This window comes from Pinus tabuliformis, chromosome 7, assembly GCF_031772625.1.
Source record: "Pinus tabuliformis cultivar Carrire ecotype Pingquan chromosome 7, CPIR1, whole genome shotgun sequence".
Lineage (NCBI taxonomy): Eukaryota > Viridiplantae > Streptophyta > Pinopsida > Pinales > Pinaceae > Pinus > Pinus tabuliformis.
Window position 1 is genome coordinate 932,536,442 of NC_142293.1, and position 10,168 is coordinate 932,546,609.

The following is a 10,168-nucleotide window of genomic DNA, read 5'->3' on the forward strand; positions in this document are numbered from 1 at the left end:
TAAGTCTTTGGTACCTAATAATTCTTATCAATGGTGTTGATGCTTATGTGGCTAAAGTGTTTAAATGATACATCATGCTATGTTGTAGTTATAAGTTGACTATGATGATGATACTTGTATTGCTTGGGGTTACATAGTTGTTATTCCGACCAGATTTATGGGTGATTGTGGATGACTTTTGATGATGCATACAGTACATATATGTTGCTTACATGGTGATCTTCATAAGGACAAGTATAAGTACAAAGTTTGAGTACACAACTTCATTATTTTATGATGAGCCACTCATTTCTTTTATGACACAGTCATCATGCCTCCAAATATGCATAAAGTTCATATGGTGAAGATATGATGCAAGATTCCTATAGTTTTTGGCTCTCACATGGTTGAGGATTGTTACTGTTGATGGTATCAAGAAAGCTTGACAAATGAATATGAGCTCATGGTTTTCTAGATACATAATTGATGGATACACATTATGTTGGATACATGGATGATTACTTAAGTTACATATTGATAAATTGGTTGGGCAAAAGAATGGTTTTATTGCAGGTCTCTTGAAGACATAACTATTTGAAGACATGGATATTCGGAGACATGGCTTAATTAGTCACATAATGATGATGACTTCTTACTTTGTGATGATAAGTTTGATACTCACACATGTTGATTATCATGGTTGATGTTTATCAAATGTGGGAAGTTCCCTAGTGATGATTCGTGGTTGATATTTTGAGGGCTCTTGTGGAAATATCATGTAGTTCTTGATGATGATGTTATGATCATAGATGACGACTATGGTGTTTTGACTTACATATGATATGATGTGAATGATTTTTTGTTACTGCTTGGAGACGATTCATGGAACGTTATGATAAGGCTCTTTCTACTAAGGAAATGGAGCAAATTGATCTTAATGAGATCAAGAGGATGAGTTTATATCTATATGCGACATAGTTTGTCATAGGTTGATGATATTTACATTGTCACATATTGGGAACTGATGATGGACATATACAGGTTGCTGGTCTAGATGTTGCTAACATATTCTTAAGGAGCAGATCATATATGGTGTATGATAGTTGTTGATGACTATCATGGTCTTTTATAGATCTTTGGTCTCTATTATAAATGTCATGTATATCATTTGATGTAAAGGCCATATAAAGACCCATGTTGTAATAATATGTCTCTATTTGTCGTAGTCTTTTAATGAGTCCTTTTAGTCATATGATGTAATTTATACCCCCACTATGCATGGGAAGGATGATGTAATAATTGCTATATTTCAGTCATGTATAAACATTTGGTATATCCCCACTTGGTTTGATGGATGAGTCAAATTTGGTATATCCCCACTTGGTTGGGAGATTGATGTATCTATGAGTCATTGGTGATAGGAAGGTCAAACTCACATAGTTGAGTTATAGAGTCATGTTATTCTTTTGGAAAATATTTTTGCAGACTCTGCATGTGCTCAGGGGGAGCATGGATGGTTTAGTGCATCACATCATGTATAAAGGGGGAGTTTAATTAGAGAATTCAGCATGTGCCTAAGGGGGGCATGATCAATGTTTATATTTAGCTATTCAAATATGAGAGTCTTCATTTTGGTCAGCCCTTTGCCCTTGATATCAAAGGGGGAAAATATCTTGGTCCACCCTTTGAAGGTCAAACTCACATAGTTGAGTTATAGAGTCATGTTATTCTTTTGGAAAATATTTTTGCAGACTCTGCATGTGCTCAGGGGGAGCATGGATGGTTTAGTGCATCACATCATGTATAAAGGGGGAGTTTAATCAGAGAATTCAGCATGTGCTTGGGGGGTCATGATCAATGTTTATATTTAGCTCTTCAAATATGACAGTCTTCATTTTGGTCAGCCCTTTGCCTTTGATATCAAAGGGGGAAAATATCTTGGTCCACCCTTTGCCCTTGATATCAAAGGGGAAAAATATCTTGGTCCACCCTTTGCCCTTGATGTCAAATGGGTAGAGTATTTTGGTGTTGCTTGTTATCTCTAACAGTTTCTACAACTTGAAATAATCAACACCAACATGGTTTCCATCAAGTTCAAAGGGGGATATTGTTGGCATTATGATGCATGTGTTGTACTTGATGGAAACACACTTGTAGCAGAACAACTCACTTGTATATGGTAACTAGATGAATCTACATAACTAGATAAATCTACAGGAGAGATATCAAATGTGACAGAATGCATGACAATTGTGTTTACAGATGTGAAAAATGCAGGGTAGTTCAAAGGAATCATTTCAGAAGTAATATGGAAAATTACAGTGTAACAGGTCTATTCAGAGGTAACAACGCATTGGTACAGAAGAACAAGAAGATGGAACTAAGGTCTGCTGATCAGAATAAAGAAGGTAAAGGAAAAGGTTGATGTAAAGCAGTTTAAGAACTATACACAAGTCCACTTAGTCAAAATAGTGTATACACATTGGTCCAAAGAACAAAAAGAGCGTATACGTATACACACACTCCCATGGGAGGAAAAGCATGTACATGTTGGAAAGCCAAGGTTTTGGTCTGAGGTATTTGGTCCAAGGTATTTGGTCCGAGGTATTGACCCTAGGTATTTGGTCCAAGGTATTGACAAAGGATCTAAGTATATAAGGAGGAGAAGATCAAAGGGCTAAGAGGACAAGTAATGAATATCTTATGAAGTGTTTGAGCAAAAGCAAATATGCATGTTATGGGTTTCTGATTCTTTGCTTGATTTGAACTAAGTATGCACCTGAGTGGTTGATGATGGATGAGATCTAATGATGGATCAGGATCAGAATGACTTATCATTATGAGATCTAATAATGGATAGGTTAGATCTAATTGTTAACACACATTTTATCCTTTATAAGTGATGATCTAGGTATGTCTAAAGTCTAGAATTGTAGTAAGTATTTGCATATCTGTACACTGGTTTGCTTTGATGAAGTTGTGTATACATGTTGGTTCGGCTCTTCCAAGTAGCGTATGCAAAAGAAAAGCTTGATGTTCAGCGATGATTGATCTATCAGATCAGTGTTATTGTTTTACTATTGTTTGTTAATGATGTCTTCTTAGACCTGAAAGTAGAACTAAATGAATAAGGAAATTGAATGTGATTGATTGAGAAAGAAGGGTGATCCTTGTTTCTATCTATTTAGAACTTTGTAATATGACAGTAGATCTTCAAAATGTCACTGATTGGTATAGTTTGTGGTTCAGAGGTTTTATGATTCGGTATCTTTAGAACTGTACGCAGGTTGGGCAAAAGGAAGTAGCATATACATGTAGGTTTGATTCATTGAAGGAGCGTACACATTCTGACACATGCCTTTTGAGGTTACAATCAGTTCTGGTTGTTGATGCAGTGTTTTGGGTTCAAATTTGTGTACTGGTTACAATGATCTGTCTGTTCCAGTTGATTGGTTGAATTTGATTAAGTTTTAGTGAATGGTTGATTTAGTTGTGTCAGAGGTTCAGTGATTGTTTGATTCAGTTGTGTCAGAGGTTCAGAGGTTTTAGTCACTGATTTTTTTAGTTATATAAGATATTGATGATTTTGTTTCAGTGATTGGTTGATGAAGATGTATTTGATGGTTGTATTGTAGTGGTGATTTATTTTGAGCTTCAATGTTACTAATGGGTCTAGTGTGAAAATGTGATGAAACGTGGCCTTCATATTGTAGTATTGTGTACCAAGATCATCCAGTGTGAATATTTATGAAATGTGGTCCCTAGAGGATACTGAGGGTTGGAGCCTTTCATGCGGAAGTCAAAGCTCCTGCAAGTAGTGGCTGGTGATTTGATCAAGGGGTTGGAGCTCCCTTCCAGTAGCAGCTAGAGAAAGATTGAAGGTTGTAGCCTTCTGTAGGTCAGAGCCTACGTACTAGTAAACATATCAACTAGTACAAGAACTAGTGGGTTGCAGCTCCCTTCCAGAAGAAGCTAAAGAACGAGAGAAGGTTGCAGCCTTCTATAGGTGGGTGCCTGCGTACTAGTATGAGTATGCACTAGTACAATATTGTAAACAAATTTTCTTATTATTAAAAGAAGACAGAGATGACAGCAGCAGGTGGTTTTCACACACATTGGGTTTCCACCTTAAATCTTGGTGTTCATGTGTGTTGCTTATGTGTGATGGTTTATTCTGTTATTACTACACATGGTTACTATTTAATATTAATAAAGTACTGATGCACTGATTAAGGATCAACATATGATGAATTAATTGAATCATAAGTTCACTAGATATATACTAGTTGCCTTAAGAATAGTTGCATGCACATGCGAGTTCCCTTAACTGAAGTAGCGTATATAAATTTGATTATGGAAATGAAAAAGTTATTGATTTGTAAATATTGATTCACCGCCCTCTTATTATTATTTCTAATAGTTTATTATATTATTACTGCACATGGTTACTTTTTAATATTTAATAAAGTATTGATGCACTGATTAAAGATCAACATATGGTGAATTAACTGAATCATAATTTCACTGGATATAAGTTAGTTGCTTTAAGAACAATTATGTGCACATGCAAGTTCCCTTCACTAATGTAGCATATATAAATCTGATTATGAAATGAAAAAGTTCTTGATTCGTAAATATTGGTTCACCACCCCACCCTCTCAATATTATTCCCAACAATTGGTATGAGAGCAGGTCCTTTGGAAGAAGCTTGATCGCTTGAAGGATATTTGTAGTAACAATGGGAAAGAAGAAAAAGAAGAAGACATCTCAAAGGAATTGTGACAGTGGGAAACACGATTACCTATTATGTGGAAAAAACTCTTCAAATCCAGAATCACCTCAGAATGAATATGAACAAGCAAAGGAATTATCAGGTACAAATTTGTTATCCTCTAGTGATACATTTCTCTGTTCATTTGAAGATAATGAATGTGACAATGAAACAACTGAATTTTCTCTTATGGGTGAAAGAGAAATAAATCAAATAGAGGTAGAATTTAAAAAGCTCATAGACACAATTAGAGATCAAAAGGATCTAATTGATCAAAGGGAATGTGCCTACAAAGAAGAAGTTACCAAGTTAAAATCCCAATTGGAGGAAGGAAACAAAATAAGAAATCAGTACAAAGAAAAAGAAGATCAATGTCAAAGGTTGTAGGATGAAGTGACATCATTGAGAAATGAAGTAAATGAGAAGGATACAACAATCAAGAAACTTATAGAAAGATCGAGTTACTATAAAATTCTTGAAGCTGAGATAGTCTCTCTAAAAGAAGATCATGAAAATTCAAATAAGCAGAATGAATAACTACCTCAAGTAGATGAAGAGAAAGAAAATGAGATTCTCAAATTAAAACAACAAGTGGAAGAAGGAAGAAAATATGAAGAAATCATGAAAAAGAAGTATCTTGAGAAGGAAGAGCAATATTAGGTTAATGTAAATATCTTAAAAGGTAAATTAGAAGAAAAGAATAAACTTTTACAATTTCAAGATAGTACTAATATTTTGGATGATCTTCTTAGTAGTCAAAGGTCTACTGCCATCAAATCTGGTGTCGGCTTTGATGAAACTCTTAAAGGTGAATATAGCTCACAAACTGAAGCAAGGAACTCTAATGCAAAATATGAAATGCTCAACAAGGAGATAAGAGGTCAACCTTATCGACAACCAAGGAAAGAAAGTCTTCAAATAAATTCATTTACTCCTAACCATGGAAGTGTTAATCGATTCTTTCCTCTGATGAATAATGTTGAATGTTTTATATGTCATAATTTTGGACATGTTGCAGGGAGATGCAAAAGTAGAATGGTTCAAGATAATAACCATCTCACAAAATGATCATCAGCTTCCAGGTACATTAAGGGATATTGTTTTTCTTGCAATATGTTTGTTCACAAAGCCATATATTGCTATAGAAGGAATATGAAACATATAATATTTTATACTTGTAACAAGTTTGGGCATATAGCAAAAGAATGCAGGATAAATTTCAGCGAACATACCAAAAAGAACAAACATCATCCCACTCAAAGGTATCAAATAAGAAGGAATTTTATTTAGAAAGATGTGGCATAGCTCAGTACATAGACAGAACAAACTCAGGAGGAACTGAAAGTATGAAAGTTCAGTGTTCTAATTCTCATACACAGTTATGATGAAGACAAGTCATGTATATACGTGAGTTAGAAGCTGCATAGTCGCATATATGTTGGTTTGATGAAGAAGAAATGGGACATACTCAAGAAAAGGGGCCTGATATGGTTCATACAATTATCAATTATCTTTTTTTGTCTAGATGATTGATGACTATAGTCTGTGGATGTTACTTAGAAGAAATTTTGACCCTTGTAAGTTGTTGATGACTTGATGTATAACTAGTTGATGATGATGCCTTGATGATTCTTATTGATATATGCAATGATTAGATCTCACAGTGAACAGTTGGCACAGGTTCAGGGGGATAATATGTTATGCTTCTACTAATTCAATTTTGGCATTATGTTTAGAAGTCGTTGGTACATAACAATTCTTATAAATGGTGACGATGCTTATGTTGTTGAAGTGTTTAAATGATAAATCATGCTACGCTATAGTCATGAGTTTCCTATCATGAAATCTCAAATGATACTTATATTACTTGAGCCACATAGTTGTTATTCATATCAGATTTATAGATGATTGTGGATGACTCTTTTGATGATGCATACAGTACATATGGTATGTTGCTTACATAGTGACTTCATAGGGACAAGGAGAAGAACAAAGCTTGAGTACACAACTTCATTACTTGATAAGTTTCATTTATTTTATGTTGTTGTCATCATGTCTTCAAATATGCATAAACTTCATATGATGAAGTTATGGATGAGGATTTCTATAGTTCTTGGATCTCACATGGTTGAGGATTGTTGATGTTGATGGTATCAAGAAATCTTGACAAATGACTATGAGCTCATTGTTTTCTAGATAGATATTGCTATCTCTATGATGGATATGTATTATGTTGATACATGAATGATTACTTAAAATTACACATTGGTAAATATTGTTGGTTGGCCAAGAGAATGGTGTTATTGCAGGTTTCATGAAGACATAGCTATTTGAAGACATGGAGACATGGCTTACTTAGTCACATAATGATGATGAATTATTACTTTATGATGATAGGTTTGATTCTCACATATGTTGATTATCATGGTTGATGCTTATCAGATGTGGGATGTTGGAAAAATCCCTAGTAAAGATAAATGGTTGATATATTGAGGGATGTTATGGAAAGATCATATAGTTCTTGGTACAATGATGATGGTATAGTCATGGATGATGACTATGGTGTTTTCACATACATATGATATGATGTGAATGATTTTGTGTTACTACTTGGAGATATGACATATGCTTAGTTGATTCATGGAAGGTTATGATAAGGCTCTTTTTACTAAGGAAATGGAGCAAGTTGATCTTGATGAGATCAAGAGGATGAGTTGATATCCATATGCAACATACTTTGTCACTGGTTGACGATATTAAAGATGCATTGACTTATATTTCAAACTGATGTTGGACATATATATGTTGATGCTCTGGATGCTTCTGGCAAACTCTTATGGTGCAGAACATCTATGGTGAATGATAGTTGTTGATAGCTATCATGGTCTTGTTTAGATCTTTGGTATTTGTTATAAATGTCAAGTATATCATTTTATGTAAAGGTCATGTAAATACCTATGATGTAATAATTGTCATATTCAGTCATGTATGGAATTTTAAGATCATGTCAAATATGTAAACCCACTTGGTTGGGTGGATGAGTCAAATTTGGTGTATCCCCACTTGGATAGGTGATTGATGTATGTGTGAGTCATTGGTGATAGGAAGGTCATACTCACATAGTTGAGTTATAAAGTCATGTTATTATTTCAAAATATTTATGCAAACTTTGCATATGCTCAGGGGGAGCATGAACAATATAGTGCATCTCAACATGTAATAAGGGGGAGTTTGATAAGAGAATTCATCATATGGCTCATGGGAGCATGATCAATGTTCATATTCAGCGGTTCAGATATGTAAGTCTTCATTTAACATTTGTCAGTTAACCCTTTTCCCTTGATGTCAAAGGGGGAGAATAACTTGGTGTTTAGAGAATAACTTGATGTTTAGAACAACTTGGTGCTTGTCTTGATGCTATTTACTGTTTGTGGTGACCAAACACCAAAGTAGTTTCCATAAAGTCTAAAGTGGGAGATTTTTGGCTTATGATGCATGTGTTGTACTTGATGGCAACCCACTAGTAGCATAACAACTCACTTGTATATGGTAACTAGATGAATATCAGATGTGACAGAATGCATGGCAGTTGTGTTTATAGATGTGACAAAATGCAGGGTAGTTCCAAGGAATCAGTTCAGAAGTAATGTACAATGGAAAATCACATTATAACAGGACTATTAAGAGGTAACAAAGTAATGGTCCAAAAGAACAAGATGATGGAACAAAGGACTACAAATCAGAGTCAAGACATTGAGGAAAAAGAATGTTTTCAGGTCTGATAAGTTGTATACATAGGTTCACTGTACAAAAATAGCATATACAAGCAGGTTAAATGTACAAAAATAGCGTATACAAGCAGGTTCACTGTACAAAAAGAGCGTATATGTATTCACGCACTTTCACAAGAAGAAAAGCACATATGGGATGGAAAATTAAGGAAATTAAGGTGAAAGAATACCAAGGGTTCATACCATGGTTTTAGCCCACAATATTGAGCAGAGTAACGGTTATTTGATCCCGTCCAAGAATACCACAGGTTCTAAATGTTTTTTTGGTCCACGGTATTGAGAAAGGCTAAAACTATATAAGGAGGAGAAGATCAAAGGACTAAGTGCACAAGTAATTAATATCTTATGAAGTGTTAGATCAAAAGAAAATATGCATGTTATGGGTTTCTGATGCTTTTCTTGATTTGGACTAAGTATGCACCTGAGTGTTTGATGATGGATGAGATCTAATGATGGATCAAGATCATAAGGACTTATCATTATGTGATTTGATAATGGATAGGCTAGATCTGAGTGCTAACAAATGTTTTTTCCTTTAAATGCTATAATATGGGTATATCTAAAATCTGGAATAGTTGCGAAGTTATAAGTTTTTATTTGTAGATATATACATTGGTTCACCTTGGTAAAGGTGCGTATACAAGTTGGTTTGACACTTCCAAGTAGCGTATGGAGAAGAAAAGCTTGTTTTTCAGGGATGACTGATCTATCTGATCAGTGTTGCTATTTTACTATTGTTTGTCAATGATGTCTTCATTATATCTAAAAGTAAAATTGATTGTATAAGGAGTTTGAGTTTGGTTGATTAATTGATTGAGTAAGAAGGGTGATCCTTACTGCTATCTATTTATAACTCTGTAAATTGACAGTAGATCTTCAGAATGTCACTGATTGATATAGGTTGTCATTCAAAGGTTTTATGATTCATTATTATTAGAGGTATATGCAGGTGGGTTAAAGGAAGTGGCATATACACACAGGATGGCTTCATTGAAGTAGCGTATACATTCTAACACATGATTTTTGAGGTTACAGTTGGTTCTGGTTGTTGATGCATTGTTTTAGTTACAGTGATTTGACTATTCCAGTTGATTGGTTGTATTTTGATTAAGTATCAGTTGATTGGGTTTTGATTGAATATTTGATTCAGTTGTGTTAGAGGTTCAGTGATTGTTTGATTCAGTTGTGTCAGAGGTTTAGTGATTGTTTCAATTATTCGTTGATTCAAAAAGTGATGATTGAGTTTCAGTGATTGGTTGATGCAGATTGTATTTGATAGTTGTATTACGGCGGTGATTCATTTTTAGCTTCAATATTACTAATGGGTCCAGTATGAAAATTGGATGAAACATAGCCTTCATATTGTGTTGTTGTGTACCAAAAGTATCCAGTATGAAATTTATGAAACATGTTCCCTGGAGGATGCTGAGGGTTGGAGCCTTCAGTGAGGAAGTCGAAGCTTCCTGCTAGTAGTGGTTGGTGATTAGATTAGGGGGTTGGAGCTACCTTCCAGTAGAAGCTGGAGAACGAGTGAAGGTTGGAGACTTCTGTAGGCCGGTGCCTACATACTGGTAAACATATCAGCTAGTAAAAGAGCTAGGGGGTTGTAGCTCCCTTCCAGTACAAG